Genomic DNA, 20,902 nt, shown 5'->3' with positions numbered 1-20,902 from the left:
GCCAGATTCCCCAGCAGCAAGGTCAGCGGACTGTGATTCCTCAGCGGGGAGGCTGGGGTCTGTGTGGAAGAGACTCCTCTTGGCAGGAGCAGTTTGAGTATGCAGAACACATCGGCACAGCCTAGAGCTGGCAGTTAGTGTACGCGCGACACACACACACACACACACACACACACACCAGTGCTTTCCCCTCAAGTGAGGCAGCGTTAGCAACTGCAGTCCCAGCTTCCTCTGCTGAGGTACAAGCGGCCACTGCCTGATTTGTTGGAGGAGCGCTAGAGTCCAGTATCTGAGGGAATGGTAACACGCAGCTGTCACAGCTAGTGGCAGACAGCCCACTTCTTCCCAGCTGCTTCGCCAGCCCTGGCAAGAGGGCATACTCTTCCAAAAGCCAGCCTGCCTGGTGAGGAGGTTGCTTCACACTGAAGGTAAGACTGCTTCCTAGTCGCTTTCTTTCCTAATGTGCCAGCTACCTCACAATCTACTTTCAGGTAGGCTCTTGCCATTTCTTGTTTTAGGCATGGGAAAACCTTCTCAATCACAGCGTTTACTTTAACTGAGAAAGTCTTTTCTTTTTTTTTTTTTTTTTTTGCTAAAGAAGCAGAACAGTAAGGGCTTGATAGTTTAGCAGGATTCTTCTGATTAAAGAAGTTTTAGTGCAGACGGGTAACTCTACTTCTCTCTCCCAACCCTTAGAAATATTCTGCAGATAATGAGACAGCCTCATTTTGTGATTCATAGGCAACTTCACATTTAGCATAAGCGTGCGCTTCTAACCTTTTCAGTTAGTTGACAATTGTTATGCAACTCAGCATGTGTAATTTAAAGACCTTTAAATGCTCTTCTTCTCCTGGGAAAAACATACCTCAGTCTTGTAAAATAAAAGCCAAGTGGTGGGAGCTATGGATTCAAACTCTTCTTTGGCATTTAACATTCGGTGATATAGACAGGAGTGAAAGTTGCTGAATCACAGAAGTTTAATATTCATGCAAATTGCTGTATTTGTCAAGGAAAGCTAGGAATCAAATGTCTTTTCATCTTTTAGAGCTCTTATACATATATGGATGATGTGGATTTGAAGAGGGGAAATATTTGTTTGCTATAACTCACTCTTGTGGTGAGGTGGGTAAAGTGATTAATGGACAGAAATAATTAACTGGAGAGGATTTCTTCTACTAAAATGAGCTAGAATCTAGTTGTGAATTTAGAGGTTTCTTAGTTAACAGATCTGTATTTATAAAACTCCAAAGAAAACTGTAGCTTATTGATTTGAGTCTACTTGTTTTAGTGATACTAATCTGCATAAATTATCACCCCGAATATTCCTTGACTGTACATATTTTTTAGCCAATTTCAGAGTAAAAAAGTTAATAAAGAAAAATTTCAACAACTTAATGTCTTCACCCTTTAATATTCATTTTAATTGTTTCATATACATAATTTCACAAGAAGTTTTACGAGAGACTGATAACCATAATTTATCCAATTGAATTGAAATGATCATAAAGAAAATGCTGTTCAGAAGATGAGTCCCAAACACAAGTCAGGCTCATGGTGCCTCTGGGTTATTGCAGAATATAGCACCAAGAGTGAAGTCTGTGGTAAGCAGAGAATCAGAAGACACAGTTTTTGTGACTGTTTTTACAAGCATCACTTTGCATGTGTAGTACACTTTTAAAAACATTAGTCTCTTTTCATTACTCTTCTGGGAAGTGCCTTTGAGCTGTGGCATGGTGTTTTGATGGGGATGACCTCAGTTCTGATGGAGAAGCATGACACACAACTTTCGGGCAGATCTAGATGTATGCTTAAAAGAGAAGTTATCACCTGGGGTCAGGAATTTTCAAGCTCAAACATCCAGGTACTTTCTCTGATAACTCCAGGGACCTATCCTTTGAGCAAAAAGACCATACACACAGGTTGTCTGCTGCCTCTTTAGAAGGTAGTACAAAGAAAGAACAGTTACCTTCTTTACTTGTCATTAATATTTAATGCAAGTGATCACTCTGCAGCATCCAATAGGGACTTTCACTCTCTAACAAATATTTAATGTATATTGTCTGGTATTGCCTTTAGCTTCCATAGTATTTGTAGTTTCTACATTGAATATTCATAAAGTATTTTGAGAAAATAGATTCTCTAGTCTGCCACACAACAACAAACACACAAAGAGAGCACAACTTTACTTTTTGTTACTTCACACTTTAATTCACAGTCAAACTTGCCATAGACCTGCTTATATTACTCTCTTCATGGTGCTGTGGCAGCTGATGGCTCAGCTGATATTGCTCCTAGTAAAATAGAGAGATCAGAAGGAGCGAAGGAGACAGAGGACACATAATTCTTTTTTTCATGTTGGGTGGATGGTGTGCACTTAGAGTGGAATCTTGGAGAGAGAGAGAATACAGAGAATACTCTCTATTTGTTTATGTTTTGCCAAAGATGTCCAACTCAGCCAGCAACCTAAAAGATCCAAAGATGTAATCTTAACCAGGCCTGCTGTGGAAGTGAAATGTAATTTAATTAAGTTGTTGGGTGAGCTTTCTCCTTCTTGGTCTTCCTCACTCACCTTTCTCCCCAGGTGAACAGATTTGTGAGGTAGGTTAAAGAGTTAGCCAATTACATGCACATTATAGATCACCATTCAAAGCCGTCTTTTCTGAGAGGGAATCAATTTCATTTTGCTTACAGCCAGAGGTGATGACTCTTCTGTCATTGTTCTGGCTCCTAGTCGCCAGCCTTCTTAGTCTTTACACAATTTTGTTTCTCCTACATCTGACAACCATTCCTGGGCATCTTGGTGAATTGGTATTTTGAGAATTTTATTAAAATAAAGGTAATGAATAAATATTATGGATTAAGCCAAAGAAGTGGGTTATCAACAATGTTCAGTGCTGTTAGGTCACATACCTTTCAGTTCTTACCAATCTGTGGGGTAGGATTGATGGTGCCGTCCCAGGCATTTCTACATATGCATGGTGACGTTGCAGACCAATGCTTACCAACGCAAAAGCAAGGAAAGAAAAAAAAAAACGAAGAAGAAAACCTATAAGCTTTTGTGAAATGCAAACAGGTGCCGAATACTGAGGAAACCATGTAGTTATACTCTTAAGGTGATTTTCCCCAAATTACCTTGGATTATACACTAGCTCTAACAATGGCACATTGCATGCACCCTTCAGGGCTGCGTTGAGTGATAGCTATAAATTAGGATGAAGAGAAGAAAATGCTGCACAGTTTAAATATTGAGGAGAATTAGGATCCAGATGGTAAGGTTTTTTTATAGCAATACATTGGATAATGTTACAAGCTTCTATGGCTACTGGCCTATTTTATTTTCTCTAGTAAAATGCAGTTTAGAAGGTAGTACAAAGAAAGTACAATGCAGTCTCTAGTAAAATGCAGTTTACTAGAGAAAATATAATTGCTAAGAGCAATCTTGCTAATCTAGAAAAGCGAATTTCCTTTCCATATTACATTTTTCAACTTTGCTGGCTTATTTTCTTTTCCCCTTTTCCTTACTTTTTTTCCATTCTAATTCCAAACTCAATCAAAATTATATAATGTGATTTATTGTTTTATTTCAAGGTTGCTTTCTTTTCTCTCTCTCTCAGTACCTTCCTCCCCTGCAAATACCCGTCTCACATTATGAATGCATTTAAGAAGTCTGTCAAACATTTTGGACTTGGACACAGAATGGTTATTAGACAAGTCTCCATCTGGTTTTAAATGTCCCTAATCTAAAATCACCTCATTTATTCAGTCTCTGTAAGACAGTTCTCTTTTTTTCATTTAGACAGGATGTCGCTCTGTCTCCCAGGCTGCTGAGGAAATCTTAGCTGTAGTTCAGGTGTTTCCTTGTTCAGGACTTCAGGTCTGCTCTGAAAGAATTGCTTTTCTTCTTTCAACACCCTCTAGTGGGAATTGTATTATCTCTAGTCTCTGGGCCACAGTGGCATCTCTGATCAGGCATTGGTATAGAAAGTGAGCCACCTGGTGGTGAAAAAGAGTAATTCTTATATTCTTAACAGCCTTTCAAGTTAACAGCAAGGAAGGACATTGCTAATTTTCTGTTACATTGCGAAGGGGTGTTTGATTTTAGTAAAATGTCCTTTAATGGTATATATATTTTTTTCAAATCAATTGTTAGGTTACAAGCAGAAATCCCTTCACTCTATGCTTCATTTTCTAATTTGATATGACCTATCTCTTTCACCTCTTTTGTTTCTTGTATGCACATGTTGTGAGGAACACAGTTATGTTGCTATGTATTTAATAATATTTGTACACATTTATATACATACTAAAGTATCAAGATAATTCAATGAAGAAAGCACTTCAAAAAGAAAGCAATGAAATTACCTGTTTTCCACTGGGTATTAACACTGCATTTTGAATAGCTTAAATATAAACATAGTTTACTGTATTTGCATATTCATACTTAAAAAAATACAAAAATAATAAAAACATAAAACATAAAATTATATGTGTGTATGTCTTTGTTCTAAATCAAAATATAGATAATAGGCATCATTTCCTATATATTTTTAAGACTCTAATCTAGCTAACCAATTACCAAGGCTACAGTAGCCCTTGTCTTACTGTCCTTATTCCCTTTCCTTATACCTATCTTTCTGTGTGGGGAGTCAGAACTGACATTAACATGTCTCTTGGCTGGAAACAACTCTTTGGAAGTACAGATGTTAACGGTCTTTGGGAACTGGAGTTCTCTAAATATATAGAGTAAGTGTAAAGGTACTGTGCAAATAAAGGACACAATTATTTCTGATGTATTTTTTTTTCCAGTTTAGAAGACTTGGGTGCAGATGGGGTAGATCCCATTAAACCAGAATTGGTTTTAATTAAATTTTACATGGATCAAATAGAAAGACAAGGCTGAGTGTGGTGGTTCAAACCTGTAATCCCAGAAATTTGGGAGCCTGTGGCAGGTAGATCACCTGAGGTCAGGAGTTTGAGACCAGCCTGGCCAATGTGGTGAAACTCCATATCCACTTAAAAAATAAAAATAAATAATCATTTAAAAAAAACTTAGCTGGACTCAGTGGCAGGCACCTATAACCCTAGCTACTCAGGAGACTGATGCAGGAGAATTGCTTGAACCTGGGAGGCAGAGGTTGCAGTGAACTGAGATCACGCCACTGCACTCCAGCCTGGGTGACAGAACGAGACTCTGCCTCAAAAGAAAAAAAAAAAAAAGACAAAGTTGAGATGTTAAATGGCAGATATTTCATTAATTCCTTAATTCACCTATTAATAATGGCACTATTTAGAGAAAATACTGCCTAGAATCACACGTGCAGATTCACTCTCCAAGTTTTAAATTAGTTCCCTCTCTAGACAGCCTCATCTTATCCATGTTGTTCTTCAACTTCAAATTTATTTATTTGGGCAATCATCCTGTGTAAACTAGTAATTCACTATGCATTCTTTAAAAAAATAGCAGAAAGTTTTTGTTGTGAAATTATTGTTTACATATAAACTATCTATAGCTTGAAGTATGAATATAAATAGAAATTAATAATTTCTAGACTGGGTGTGGTGGTTCATGTCTGTAATCCCAGCACTTTGGGAGGCCCAGGCAGGAGCATCACTTGAGGCCAGGTGTTTGAGACCAGCTTGGCAACATAGTGAGACCTCCACTCTACAAAAAAATAAAAATAAATATAATTAGCCAGGAGTGGTGTCACAGGCATGTAGTCCTAGCTAGTCAGCAGACCACGGCAGGAAGGATCACTGTGCCCAAGGGTTTGAGGTTGCAGTGAGCTGTGATGGTGCCACTAGGTGAGAAAGCAAGACCTGGTCTCTGAAAACATAAACAAATAATTAAATACATAATAATAATTCCTGATTTAACCTCAGGAAACTATTATGTAATATTCCACTTGTTTGAGATTTAAATAGTGAAAATAAGCTCAAATGTCTTGTTCTGTTTGTTGTCATTAGAGTGGAATCAGGTATAATAAAACCATTCTACTGGCTATGCAAGAGCCATCTCCCATGTCATTGTGAGGAAAGGTAAAGAGAATAATAAAATAAGTTTTAATATATCAGGTAATATCCTTGAATATTCAAACATTTAGAAAATTACCACTACAATAGTAGATGCTTTTCAAAATTATTAAAATGTCTATGAATTTTTAATTGAGATTTTACCTATGTATGTCAGTGATGGGAAGTACAATCTTGACTTGGAATTTAGTTTGACTTTCACAAGCCAGTGTCTCCTTCCTTGCAAGTCTCTAAGCTACAACTTGGTGAGATGGGTTTGCTACATGCACACAGATATGTAATCATTTTAATACACTACAAGTTGATGGCCAGAAAGCAAGAAAATTATTCAATCATAAAAAATAGAGGGGAAAGGAATCAAAAGTTCTTTATTTCACATGAGTTTAGGATATGAAGCATTGCAAGAAAAGCAACTTCTCCCGGCTGGTCGCTTTTCCTCTTCCTCTTTCTTCTCCCTCCTCCTTCCCCTTTTCTCTTTTTTTTCTTTTTGTTCCCCCTACCAATTCAGTATACTTATTTAACCTCCTCATTTTCCATTTAAGGTTCTAAAAATTCTCAGTCAACATTCACTCTGAATTGTGATGCATTCAGTAGTTAATTATTTTCCACAATGTCCTTTAAATGTATGTAAATTAGACTTTTGATGAACTGGAATGTTTTACAGATTCTCTGCATAAATCACACAAGGTTAAAAAAAAATCAACCTGTTTAAGGAGCAGAATATTTTTGGACGTTCATCATTCGCTACAGTGACTGAGGACATCTCAGTGCTGCTGGCTTCAAGTATATTCCTACAGGGACAGCCTGCATACTTTTCAGAAAGACATATTTCTAAGTTTATTTCTAGCTTTAAAGAAAGAATATCTGCCTAGTAATGTGTCGATTGAAGCTGTAAATGGGCATGGGTAGCAATATGAAGTCTTCTGTTTTCTAGGCTCATTTTGCAAAGTAATGTTAATTTATGAATTGATTTATGCATGTGCTTTTATAATGATATTTATTACTATCATCGTTATTTAAATAGAAGCAATAATTTGGAAAACTATCCCACTCTTTTTTTCTGTACAATATTACAAAATAGAGCATTCTTGAAGTGATTATAAATTGTCTTACTGAATACTCAGGTAATTGGATAGTGTTTACTCATTCTAAATAATGTGTCATTTAGAACAACTCAAAAGGCTTTCTTTTATTTAGACGAAATCTTACATTCTGTAGCAATAAAGATTTGATTGGCATACGTTTTATATATGATCTTTTCACACACCCAGCTACAGTTACAGGAAAGGGTCCCTATCCAGACCCCAAGAGAAGGTTCTTGGATCTCGTGCAAGAAAGAATTGAAGGCAAGTCCACAGTGCAAGGTGAAAGCAAGTTTACTAAGAAAATAAAGGAATAAAAAATGGCTAGTTCATAGAGCAGCTCTGAGGGCTGCTGTTTGCCCATTTTTATGTTTATTTCTTGATGATAAGCTAAACAAGAGGTGGATTATTCATGCCTCCCCTTTTTAGACCATATAGGGTAACTTCCTGAAGTTGCCATGACATTTGTAAACTGTCATGGCACTGATGGGAATCCAGCAGTGAGGACCACCAGCAGTCACTCTTGTCACTATTTTGGTTTTGGTGGATTTTGGCTGACTCCTTTACTGAATCCTGTTTTATCAGCAAGGTCTTTATGACCTGTATTTTGTGCTGACCTCCTGTCACATCCTGTGACTTAGAATTCCTTAACTCTCTGGGAATGCAGCCCAGTAGGTTTCAGCCTCATTTTACCCAGCTCCTATTTAAGATGGAGTCGCTTTGGTTCAAACGCCACTGACATTTCTCCCTTCCCTTTTATAAGAGAACCCTTAATTCTAAGGGTTGCAGAGGGATGAAAAGCCATCTTTTGTAACTTCTTCGGGCTGAATAGGGGTGATGATATTTCTGTCTTAACTATGAGGGTCATTTGCATTCAGGATAGAAAGGAGCTCAATCAGAAAGCATAAGTATGGTAAGGTCCATTTATAACTCTTGAGTTTTGACAAAAGATGATATTTGGAAGATGAATAAGTGTATAATTTAAGAAAACACTCAGCAAGCTTGTCCTGTATTCCTACACAAAGAGTATAACAGCAATATATTCCACAAGAGTAAAGCAAAATAGGTAAAGTTATTCCAAGTAAACTAAATTAGAAAGCTTTTCATAAACTGAGCAACTGTTGGAACGAAGCTGATATGGGGTTGTTAGCTGATTGTAATGTGCCTAGAATTAGAATACTGATTTAGATATTTATATTATCCATCCCTCTTGTTCTGAGCAGCAGTCAGAGATCACTGGTTGATTCACAGGAATAAGTAGGGTTAGCCTAAATTGCAGAAACAAACTTAAAAACCACCGATGAGACTAGAATTTAATAACAAGTGTACCATAGCTTTTGAAACATAATATTTCTTTTTCCAGTTTCCCATTTTTACTAAAATCATGGTAAGACTGATTTGCTTTACTATACTTGGCCTGATTATTTGTATAAAGTGCAACAAGAATGACTATTTTTCATATAGGCTCTTTTTAAATTGGCTTTCCCAAAACTCTGTTCCATAGAGGGAATTTTAGATACAACTTTTTTAAAGCTGAGTCCAGCCATGGGTTTGTACCCTTAAATACCTATGAGTTGGGTAAATTTCTTTCCTCTTGAGGTCCCAGAACTTGCAGCTTCTGGACCTGTTAGAAAGTGACATTCTTTACTTACCACAGGTCAGAAACCCTGAACAAGGACTGTTGTAGGCAAGATATAAGACCAGTTCCCCTAAGGGCTTTTCTTTGCTCTACAAGTCAGGTTTGATTCCTTAAAGGAAAGCACAATATTCCAGTCAAAGCCTTGTTAAAATAACCAATTTCTCCAATTGTGTATTGTTACAAAACAGATTCTTATTGCACTTATGCAAATAGCTATATTGCCATAAGTTAAGAATACTCACAACTAGTTTCCAAATTCTGAAGAAAACAGGTAGAGAGAAATAAATATGCTCTAAATTTTGTTCATAGGAGTACACTTAACTTTTTAAAGCTGTAAATAGCTCGAAAGAATAGTTTACTTGACTCTGAAAAATAAAACAAAGGAATAGAAACATATTAACAAAGTTAAAAAGATTAGATTTTTTCAGTTTAGTCCATGCAGGTTAACTTTTGTTTCAGGGTTATGAACATTTCAGTTCTTTATGAGAGTTTTGAAAGTTTTTTCCTCTATTCTGATGTCACAATTTCCAAAGTTATCAGAAAACTTGCATTTAAGAACTCCTGCTAGAGTTCTATAATTGATTTTAAACTACCTCCTAAAGAGGATTAAAACAAGACAACAATTGTCTGTGGATGATAAAAAGTTTTAGGACAGCCACTATTAAGGCTACAATTAATAAGAAAAGTTGGTTACTTATGTGGCACACAAAATTTTACGTAACAGTTATAATTATTAATAACATATGCTAAGTTATATAGAATTATAGGAGTTGCCCATAACTTTGGAACATATAACAATAACACATTTATATAAATATAGCCCAAAGAAAGCACAATACCATTTCACATTTTATAATGCTTCCAGTATGGTTTTTATACCAAATAAGCCACATTTTACCTTTACATTCATGTCTTATTAATGTTAGACCCAAGTTTTAATAAAACCTTATAGACATATTTACCCAATTTTAGTGTTTAACCATAAGGTAAGATTCTTACAAGCTTTTTATAGCTCTTTACTTTTTTTGCGTGTGAAACAGCAAATTAGTGCTTTAAGAAACACCTGTTGTGCTTTAATTCCAATATTTATGGAAAAACTGAATAACACCCCTTTAAATTTAGCCAGTGTCCACACACAGAATTTATTTTACAATTGATTTTTTTAATAAACCTTCCACAACTGTTTAAACCTTTAGCTTTATTCCATTTAACTTAAAACAAGTTTTTAACCCTTTAGCCAAAAAAACTATATTCTCATGCCTTCTTATAATCTTTTACCAAAAGCACATTCTACTTTCCTTATACACCTTACTGTAAAACTGTTTCTTTAATAATCTTAATTACATGTTGCAATGTTAACTTTTAGTGACTTTTATTTTTAGTGAAAACCTTCGTAAGGGGTTTTAATTGTGTACTAGGTGTGGGGCCTAGCCTGGGACACACCAGGCAGAAATGCCGATAAGGGCTGACACTCCAGCATAGCTAGGGGCATGGCTAACTTCACGTGTCCCCAGGCCTTACCTTACTTAAGCAGGCAAGTTGTACAGTAAGCATCATAGTGGCATTTTATGAAGCATTTAGGAGGCCTAACAACCTTCAAATTGTACATTTCTTACATAAATTCCCTTTCACAAATCCTTTCATGACTTACACAGATCATCTGAGACATTTTTGGCTTTTTGACTTGCCCTAAAAATTCCGCCTGTTAAACAAGCAGTCATTTTATTTCAAGACAAGAATTTACCATACAAGATTCTTTCTTAGATAAAATTTTTCTTTATAATTTTCTTTATATAGCTAGGGGGCATGGCTAATTCCACATGTCCGCAGGTCTTATCTAGAATCTAATGGCTTTAAGGTAGGTAAATTGAACAATTTTCAAAAGTCAAAGAAACAGTTTGACTTTAAAGCATTTTGCAAATTTGATATTTGACCTTAATTTAAACCAAATGTCTACGTTTTTATGACATTTTATTTTACCATTTTATTTATTTTTTTAAGTAAATAAAAAATTTTTATTTATTTTATTTTATTTTATTTAAAATAAGACATTTATTTTAAAACTAAAAAATTTAGTTTTAATTTTTAAAACTCTATATTTCCAAAAGATTAGTAAAGTCATGTAAACAAAAAGGCATTATTAAAGTTTCTATTTTTCTGACAAAATATTTTAAGTGCTTATTTCTTTAAGCCAATTAATTAGACCTTTTTATATATGAACATACAACACATATAAATAGACAGAAGATTTAACACTTTTAAGATTTTTCATTTGCCAGTTTATTGATTGGATTACTGGCTTCAGCGTGCGGCCCATGGAGGAACAGGACCAGGAAAGCATGCGTTTCTGGGCAAAATAAGCAGTGAATAAGCATCTAAAGGCAAAGACAGATCCCTAAAATTAAGGGTGCTATTTTTACTGGTTCTTGGATCCCCAAAGGAGGTAAATACTGCAGAAGACAATGCAGTGATTTTACTTTGCATTTTATTGCAAGGCAACCCAAAGCCAATCAGCCCATTTTGTAATCAGCCCATCATTCATGGGAATCTCATCTCCCAGTGGGAGGTGGGGATGTTTTCTTATTCCCAGGAGGCCAAGAGCATGCTTCTTTGATCCAAGTATGCAAAGAGTCAAGTATCCCTCCATAACGACTATTAGCCATCTCGCAAAGCGTATTTCCTACCTAGTTATTACACAGTAAAGCTCTTTTATAATGCAAAGTAATTTCTGATATCCTCAAAACTCAAAACCATCAGATAACATAATCCAAAACAGAACAGAGCCTTTGATTTTGAGAGGGATCTATTTACTTTTAACTCCTGGGATTTCATGAGGAAAACAGGTTTTCTTTTCCCAAAATGGGGTCTGTGGCACCTCCTCTGTTTTTCCCAAGGAGATCCAGGCTACTAGAAGTTATCTTAGGGCCTCTCATGTGTGCATTAAGAGTAGCAAGACAAAAAAAGATAGAGAGAAAAAAAATTTAGTTTATTGAGAAGAATTTTTTTTTTTTTCAGAAAAACAAGTTCAAAGAAGAGAAAAACATAAAGGCCTTGTAAATATATCTACAGCTTGTTTATCCACTTTTAATTAAGCTGACTTTTAATCATAGTGCTTTTTTAAAAAGAAATTCTTTCATATCTCTTATTACCGGATTTTAGTCATGCCAAGCAGCCAATATTTCTATCTTCTAAGCTTTACCAAAGGTAACCTCCTAGGTGCTTAGAGAAGGAAAATTTGAGACAGTCCGCAGAGGAGAAGAGAATAGAGAAGGTCATGCAGTTATTAAATGACAAATGACTTTCTTCCTAGGCAGGGAATCGAATCCAGACCACCAATGTGAAAGTGCAAAACGGTAGCTACTAAGCTACAATATAGGGGAACCTCTGTTTTCTTTCCCAGAAAGGTTCTAGAGTAGTTAATTTCGAGCTTGCAAAGTCTTTTAACTACTTAATATAATTTTTAGAGCAAACTATGACCATGAACGGTAAAATTCCTGTTCCCTGGAAGGCGGAGACCAAGAAAATGTCCCGCCATATGGTTAAAAGATAGCTTTTAAAGGTTAAGGTTAAAGGTTGAAGCTCCCAAGGACATTAAACAAGGTGGAGACTTAATCCAGTTTTTTTGTTTGTTTCAGAGACCTGTAGCCAAGTTTACTACTGACCAGCTTGCTGGGTCGTCTTGAAAAGCGGGCTCACAGGTGTTCTAAGCCTGTGTTTTATCCTAAAGTACCCCTCAACACAGAAAAACGAATTCATAGCACAAAATACACCAGCTTAAGACTAGCCTCAGAATTCTTTTTTGCATTAATCCTAACTTTACAGAGGAGATAAACACTGATTATTTTTACCACTCATTCAGCGGTTTGCACAGAGAGAGAGAAGCCTGAAACCTGACTGGTAAGAAATTTTTACCCTTTTGCCAGCGTTCCAGGCTTCTGGGTCTCATTCCCTGAGAGGCCCTAGTGATCCGGCTTGCCGTACCGTTGTCCTGGGGGCCAAAACGTATCGTAAAGGAAAGTTATTATTTTTTCATTCTGGCCAGAGCAAAATAGGTGTGATTAGGCAGAGACCTTAGCCACTCTGCTTAGCACCCAATATCAAACTGGCAAGACTTAAATTTGCCCCCAGATGGGCCCCGTCATCTTTAATCCAGTCTCAGACTTGAAGTTTCAACACGTGGTCTCTGGGCAAGATGGTTTCCCTGAGTAACAGAAAAGATAAGAAAGGGAAACTAGAGAAGGAAAGTATTGCCTGTGGCAGTGTAGGGAAGGTGAAATGATCAGGGAGGCCAGAGAAAGACCCACCCATTGCAGCGACAGTGAAAAACTCAGGTGGTTGCGGCTGCTGTTGTGAAGCGATTTTTTTCCAGCAATTCTAATAGCTCTCAAGTTTCCCCTTTTAGGGAAGAAAAACTTCCCCATTTTCTAAGATCTTGTACATGCCTAACCCTGTCACCCACAGCCATCAGCAAAGAGTGAAAGGCAGATGAATCCAAAGAGAATAGCAGTTAACATCTCACACTGCCGAACCTGTTTTTAACCAAGAAGGACTTTACTGAGAGACACTGCCAAACCTGTTTTTAACCAAGAGGGACTGTACTGAGAGGGGCCTCTAACCCCCTAAATCTTAAAAGGCACTCTAACCCTCCTAAGTTGGGTCTCTAACCCAAGGTCGGTCAAGTGTCCTTGCCTTTTATTAAGAGGGGCCTCTAACCCACTCTGTCTTAAGAGAGACTCTGACTCCCCTAAATTGGGCCTTTAACCCAATTCCATCCTTTACCTGGGTACCCCACCACTTACCCAAAGTCATCCAGTCAGTGCTGCAGTCTATTTCCTTTGCATCGAGGAGTCTCCTCAGCACCTTCCCTTCTGTTGTTCGCCAGAAATATGTTATAGGACCCCAATACATACCCAAAGGTAGACGTTGAGTCAGGGTTTCTGCACTATAGTCCCTTTGTGGTCACTAGATATATGTCACAGGAAAGAAGTCCCGATCCAGACCCCAAGGTTCTTGGATTTTGTGCAAGAAAGAATTTAGGGCGAGTCCACAGTGCAAAGTGAAAGCAAGTTTACTAAGAAAATAAAAGAATAAAAGAATGGTTGCTCCATAGAGCAGCCCTGAGGGCTGCTGGTTCCCCATTTTTATGGCTATTTCTTGATGATATGACAAACAAGGGGTGGATTATTCATGCCTCCCCTTTTTAGACCACGTGGGATAACTTCCTGACATTGCCATGGCATTTGTAAACTGTCATGGAGCTCGTTGGAGTGTAGCAGTGAGGACAACCAGAGGACACTGTTGTTGCCATTTTGGTTTTGGTGGGTTTTGGCGGAGTCCTTTGCTGTAACTGTTTTATCAGCAAGGTCTTTATGACCCGTATTTTGTGCTGACCTCTTCTCTCAACCTGTGACTTAAAATCTCGTAACCATCTGGGAATGCAGCCCAGTAGGTTTTAGCCTAATTTTACCCAGCTCCTATTTAAAATGGAGTTACTTTAGTTCAAATACCCCTGATACAATGACCATATTATGTATTCATGGTTTTGTTTAATTTTAGACTGATGGTTTCCAATCAATTTTTTGTTCCTCCTAGTGACTGAGTTGCGTTTTTTTTTTTGATCCTCCACTGTTATTTTTAAAAAATCCCTTACTGTTCTCCTTAAATGTAACAATAACAACAAAACAATATTTCCAATACAAAAAGAAAAATAATATGCTCAATGTTTCCTCACGTTTTTGATATTTTGCATTACAGTGACTGGATCTAAAGTATCTGGTTGGCAAATGCAAATAAGAGGCTGGATTTGATGGGATGTTTCCTGGCAGGGTCAGGCATACCTGTAAAATGGTAAAATAGACATTCTTCTTGATTCAGGGACCTGATGTTGGATAACTGAGGAAGTACAAAGTCTTTAGCTAAGGACTTGAGGAACGAAGAAAGTTAGTAACAGAAAACCAGAAAATACCATCACTAGCTCATATACTTGTCAATTTAAGTGTGTCTGTTTCCCTTCAGACTCTAGAGGAACGTCATTATGAGCACGGTGGGAAACTCAGCTGTTATTCTTTCTGATTTCACTGACCACCTTCGTCACCTTGGTCACGTTATCTAGGTTTTCTTAGGCTTATCACAGATAAGTCAAGTATGACTGATGTGCCTTAGATTTCCTGGATTCCCCCTACTTTCTCTTTTGTCGGCAAATTTGGTACATCCTCCAACCATAGCCTTAGGTAAAAAAGAAAATTATTGAAAAGAGCATTAAAACACCTCTCCAATGTAGAGAGCCACATTAACTAGTCTATTTACCTTTAAAAATATATGAGAATAAGAGAAAAGACAGAGATTTAAGCAACCATGGCAGTTTAGACTTAGTTAACATTTCTGAGAAAATATCAATTTTCAATGTTTAAAATTCATCATATATGTCCTATAATTTAGAGGCAAATAATTATAACCTTCCAATGCATATAGCCACTTACTATTTACAAAGAAGCTTTACAGACATTTTGTATATCTCCTCTGTAAACTTCTTGAGTTTCAGTTCTCTTTTATATAGATCATAGTTACTAAGACCTTCACAATGATAAAAATTACTGACATGATTTTTTAAAATAATAACTTTCCAGTAACCACTCATGAAAATTACTATGATTTAACATTTGTGAGATGGTGCACAAAAATTAGTATTTTTAGCTAGTTATTCTTATTATCACATTCACAGAAGATTAGCAAGTACTGAAATAAATCTTGTGTGTTCCACTGTGCCATGCACAAATAGGCACGTGATTTTTAAAACAAATAAAATTCAACTTATTATACCCTACCTAATAAGACCTTTTTAAATCTTAAGTCTGTAACCCAACTTAATTAGCGTAGCCAGTCAGCCACATTCTCATCAGTGAATTCAGTATGTCAGCTTTCTATGTCACCTGCACTGGCACCTATGATTTTGAATGGGATGCCATCTAACATCCTGCCAGAAAGTCTCCCTCTGGCTTGACAATGTTGCAATAACTCATTTTGCCAGCAGTGATTAAACTACAAATTCATTTAACTATACATCCTTTATTCTATATGCTTTCATTCTATTGGTAAGGATCTACCTCATGTGAAACTTTGTCAAAACTTTACTGAAACCACTCCCTCTTAAAATAATTCCTTATTAAGAGATCCAGTGTGAAAGAAAAATATATTGTTGGCATGACTTCTTGTAAACACAGGTAGGCTTCCATAATCACTACTTTCTTGAAATCTTTACAAATTCTATGAATGCTAATCCATTCTAAAAAATTGTTGTAAAGTGGTTGATAAACTTACAAATTTACTTTTTCTCATCATCAATCTTCAGGAGACTTTTCTATTCTCTTAAATAATTACCGAGAGCAGTTTTACTGTCACACACCTGATAAACACTGTTAGCTCACATACCTGTGCTGTAACTATATTCTTATCTCCCATTGGTTTCAGTGTGGCTGGCCTATATTTGTGTTTATATTTACAGTATAAATTAATACTTTTTTGGACACAAAGTGTGTTGTGTAATTTGGCTTCTCTTAGTTTATATTAAAAATTATGTCGACCCAAGACCGTGAACCCATCTCTTTCATATTCTTGTTTTTATTGTGGGCGTGTCTAAATTAGCTGCTGCTTTACTTCTAGCAGTGTTATGGGTATCAGCTCAATCTGGAATTTAGCCTTGATTTTATATATACACACACATACATATATGTATATATACATACATATGTCCATATATATGTATATATATAAAACATATATATGTGTATGTGTGTGTAATTCTGTTTAAATATTTTTATTTTAAAATCTGTGTCTGTACTATAAAATTGAATTCACTATCCATTATAAGTCCAAATAAAGTATTTCAACTTCAGTGAAGATCATAGAATTAAAACTTAACAAAGCCTTGATATAAATACTATATTTCATAAATATAATATTATTTTATGCAAATGTGAGAGCAGTATACCACTGCTAGAACAGTAAGTTGTAAACTTGACCCTTATTTGCCTCTGAAATTTTGCATTTTGATATGCTTTTAAGAATATATTTTGAGACATAAACAGAATAGGTCAGAAAAAGAAAAACAAAACAAGCATTGAAAAGTGAAATAATTGTCATCCCCAAAGAATAAAAATCATAGCATGTTGCAAATCGGTAAAAGTAATGTTTTATGAGTCTATATTGTTAAGTAAAAATTATCTGAGTGAGAGGTAGCTGCTAGTTTATTTTTTTAATAAAAAGCAAACTAGAAACACTAAAGTTATGAATTGCAGTGTTCTAGAAAAATAAAGATAACATATAACAAGTAGATATTGTTGTCAATACTGGCATATTGGGTTGTTTGTAAAAAATATTTTATTACTGCATTTCTCCCTGTGGCTGTTCCCTGGGGACATGTGAAGAGATCCTTTTAGGCTGATGAATATTTAATTTATTTTCAGTGTAGTTTCAGTTTGCTGTAGGGAGAGACAACCCAGAATGTGGGCTAGGGAAGTATCAAGGGAGTTTGAGTAACTATTACATAAACTTAGAGAGATTGAGTACTATATGAATGTGTGAAAACAAATCTTTTTCTCTAAATCTGTCTCTCAGCCTCAGTGTTTTCTCCTTGGAAAATACACCTCAAAGCAACATAGTAAAACTGTCAACTCAAAGACTTTTCATAAGCTGTAGGAAGGATATGTTCAGTTTGATTTACATTAAATCTACTGTTTAGGGAATGTTGAAAGACCACCAATATCCTAATTTTGGTGGCCTCATACATATTTATTTTCCTTAATCCTCTAAGAGAACACCAATTAGGAGCCTTAGTTTAAGGAAACAGAAAAGGCACAAAAGGTTCTGCATGGTTCCAGAATAAGGCCTATTTCACATGAGCAGAAGGTGAGCATGTGAGAAAAATTTCTTTCACTTCCTTTCATTTTTGTATCTCTCGGTTGTGCATAAATCTCTTGCTTGGCTAAGCTTTTGTAGAAGAAAACATTGAATAAAATAGGCAAGATTTTTTAAAATCTCAGAAGCTTAGAAAATGAATCTAAGTTCTGATTCAGAACTCAGTACTTGTATTGTCTACCTGCAGGGGTAGAGGGAACTGAGAACAGGGTCATAATTCAGATGTATCATAGATGGTCAGAATAAAGTGTTCACACAACATTCTGAGTCACAAGCTAGGAAGTGTGGAGCTAATATGTCATATGAAAGATAGCCTCATAGAGAGGTAATGAAGAGAGTCTGCAAGTAACTCATATGACTGCCTTGCACAATTTTGATATTTGAGTTACTACTTTTTAATTTTAAAAAAAGGAATAAAAAGTGTAGTGCCTCACCTTTCATTTCTTTCCAATTCACTGTATCTCCCCTCTTTCATTATCATCATGGTTGCCATGTGAATTCCTGACTAGCCAAAAGTGCAGTTTTAACAGAAATCACATTGAGAGGTGGATCTTCTTGGTTGTGTCTTTTTAACTTGGTTCTTTTTGCAGTAGATTCTGTGCTTAGCACTTCTTGAGCATTACCTATTTCATCTTCAAGCCAATCAAGGAAGATTGGGTCTATGCTGTTTTCCTTTCAGAGATGAGGATATTGAAACCCTATGAATTTATAAAAACGTTACAAAAATCCTGATCAGAATAAGACAACTTAAATGGTAACTGGTAATCAATGTAGAACCAGTATTTAAATATCTCTTTGTCCTTAGATCTATCCCCAGCACACTATTTGCTAGTAACTAAACTAAAGCTCACTCTATAGGAAGTGGAATTAAGTGAGTTCATACATCTAAGCTATTCCTAGACATTTTTCCCAAGACTGGTGAGAGATGGTAGAGTATGGTATTTTTTTTTTTTTAATTTACGAGTACATTTTAATAGTGTAAAAAGAAACAGGTGAAATTAATTTTAATACTACATTTCCATTTACTTCAATATCTCCCAAACAGTATCATGACAACATGTAATCAACATAAAAATTATTGATGAGATATTTTACCTTTCTCATGCTAATTCATTTACCTGGTTTATATCGTTTCTGTGCCCAAATTGGGTGGTCTTAAGTGAGTTACTTAACCAATGTGTGTGTCCATTTTATGATTGATAAAACAGAGATAATGATAGTGTCTTCCCCATGAAGTGGGAGTAAGAATTAATTAGGTGCACATTTACATAAAGCATGTAGAACAGTGCCTGACACAAAGCAGTCACTTTCTAAGTGTTAGATATAATTTTATTGTTTCCATCTCGACAATTGAAAAAAAAAATCATATTTGCCAGAATTCATCTTTTTTTAATTTCCTCTTGGGCTTCATATAATTCTTTATTCTGTAGAGCATACTATGTTGACATGTGCATTCCAACTCTGGAAGGGATGCTAGAGCTACAAAGAAGACTGCAGTATCGCCTCTGGGCTCAGAGCTTGGACACAACTGACAAAACACTTGAAAAAGAATATAGTGGGTGCTGTAACAAGATAATGAATATGAGACACAAGATAATGAATATGAGACATCATGATAGTAAGTACCCATTCTACCAGAAAAAGCTTTCACAATGGTCGCAACTATTCACCTTGCTTTTGTAGTAGAAACCTGCAAGGTTTAAAGGATATATGAGAGGTACCTGAGGCCCTGAAAACAGTATCACATTTTTAGAGAGACATGATAACAAATGATGTTTTCTGAGAATAGGTAGAGGATGAATGCAGGACACATAGGAAGGGTAACAAAGTATGATATTTCAAGAGGTGGACAATGCCAAAATATGGAGAAACTTCTATCCTCTATTAAGAAGTCATAGTGACTTTCTACACCAGGGAGGGACATGGGACCAAAAGGTATCTCAGAGCAATAATGGACTGTGACAACAACTTAAGGGTGGCAAAGATGACAATCTTCCAAAAATGTATAATCTTCCTGCAATTAAAAGTAATTGGAATTGTTCTTATTGGAAAGAGAAAAATGTTATTATTCCCTCTACCTATGGATAACGTAGTGATTCTCTGTGTATGCTCCCAGGGATTCTCTATAGGAAAAAGAATATTAAGGGAAAATAACTTTGAAACTGACAAAGAACAAGACTCCTCCAAGGAGGTGTTACAAAATTCATCATTAGGGTTACTCAGAGCCAGTTTGTGCAAGTAATAAATTATTCTATCCTTTCTCAAAGGCAAGTTACACTAATAACATTCCAACTTTATTCAGATTCTAAAAATTGGTTCTGTGAATAGTGGCACATACTCCTTCCTATGGCTATCCTATTCTCTGTGGCATGATTTTTAAAAAATATTATTAATGTTAAAATGAAGTAACATAAAATGTAAAAATGTAATATATCTTAGAAGACCTAGATGACTTGAGGCTGAAAAAGTAATAGAAGACAATAAAAAATATTCCACTTTTTACATCTCTAGATTGGCTAAAACTTCCTGTTCCTTGGAAAATGGTGATGTCTAGGTTGATAAATGTTTACTGGCTTATAAAATTGTCAATTACTTGCTGCTTATATAAATGAATGAATATGAATATGTAAAGAAGACATATAAGAAAACTTTATACTTATAATCTCTCTTTTCTTCCCCTTGTCTATCTCTTTCTCCCTTGATCACACTTTCCCTATTTGACTCTCTCCTTGTCCCTAAAAAGCAAAATATTCTTACTGAGTAGAAAAAAACTTTGCTCTCAGAATTTGATTTGACTAAGAATCCTGAATCCCATTGACTTGATGTGTGACTTTGAAAAGTCACTAAAAATTTCTGGTTTTCTGTCTCCTTACCTACAAAATATAGGTAACATTTATCTTATATTTGCTCCAAATAATAAAATTATATGTTAATATGATTAATTCTCTGTAATGTCAGAAATATTCAAACATTAATTGACTCTGAATCCTACCTATGTTGCTTAAATATCTAATGATTCTAGTAACTCTTCATAATTTAGATTACCTTGGAAATTCTGAATTAATGTATAATGGACTTGTTCATTAAAATTAATTGATGAATTCTGTATGTGCTTAGGCTTAAAACAGATCATTTCATAACAATGATTAGATTATATTTTCCTGGTGTCTTGAACTATAAATTCCTTAGGATAGGAATATTGTAGCCATCTTCAGATTGTCAAGACCTACAGTAAGTG

At 35.7% G+C, this 20,902-nt stretch overlaps 1 long non-coding RNA gene across 2 annotated transcripts in view; it reads left to right on the top strand.

Moving 5' to 3' along the window:
• Positions 1 to 215: 215 nt before the first annotated feature.
• Positions 216 to 20,902, top strand: part of LOC135967082 (uncharacterized) — a 1,183,085-nt gene continuing 1,162,398 nt past the window's right edge. For both annotated transcript variants that reach the window (XR_012423572.1, XR_010580944.2), the window contains exon 1: positions 216 to 428. This is a non-coding gene — a long non-coding RNA (uncharacterized lncRNA). The remainder of the gene's footprint in view (positions 429 to 20,902) is intronic.

This window comes from Macaca fascicularis, chromosome 14, assembly GCF_037993035.2.
Source record: "Macaca fascicularis isolate 582-1 chromosome 14, T2T-MFA8v1.1".
Taxonomy (NCBI): Eukaryota; Metazoa; Chordata; class Mammalia; order Primates; family Cercopithecidae; genus Macaca; species Macaca fascicularis.
The sequence above is the reverse complement of the archived record's forward strand: the minus strand, read 5'-3'. Positions and strand labels throughout refer to the sequence as shown.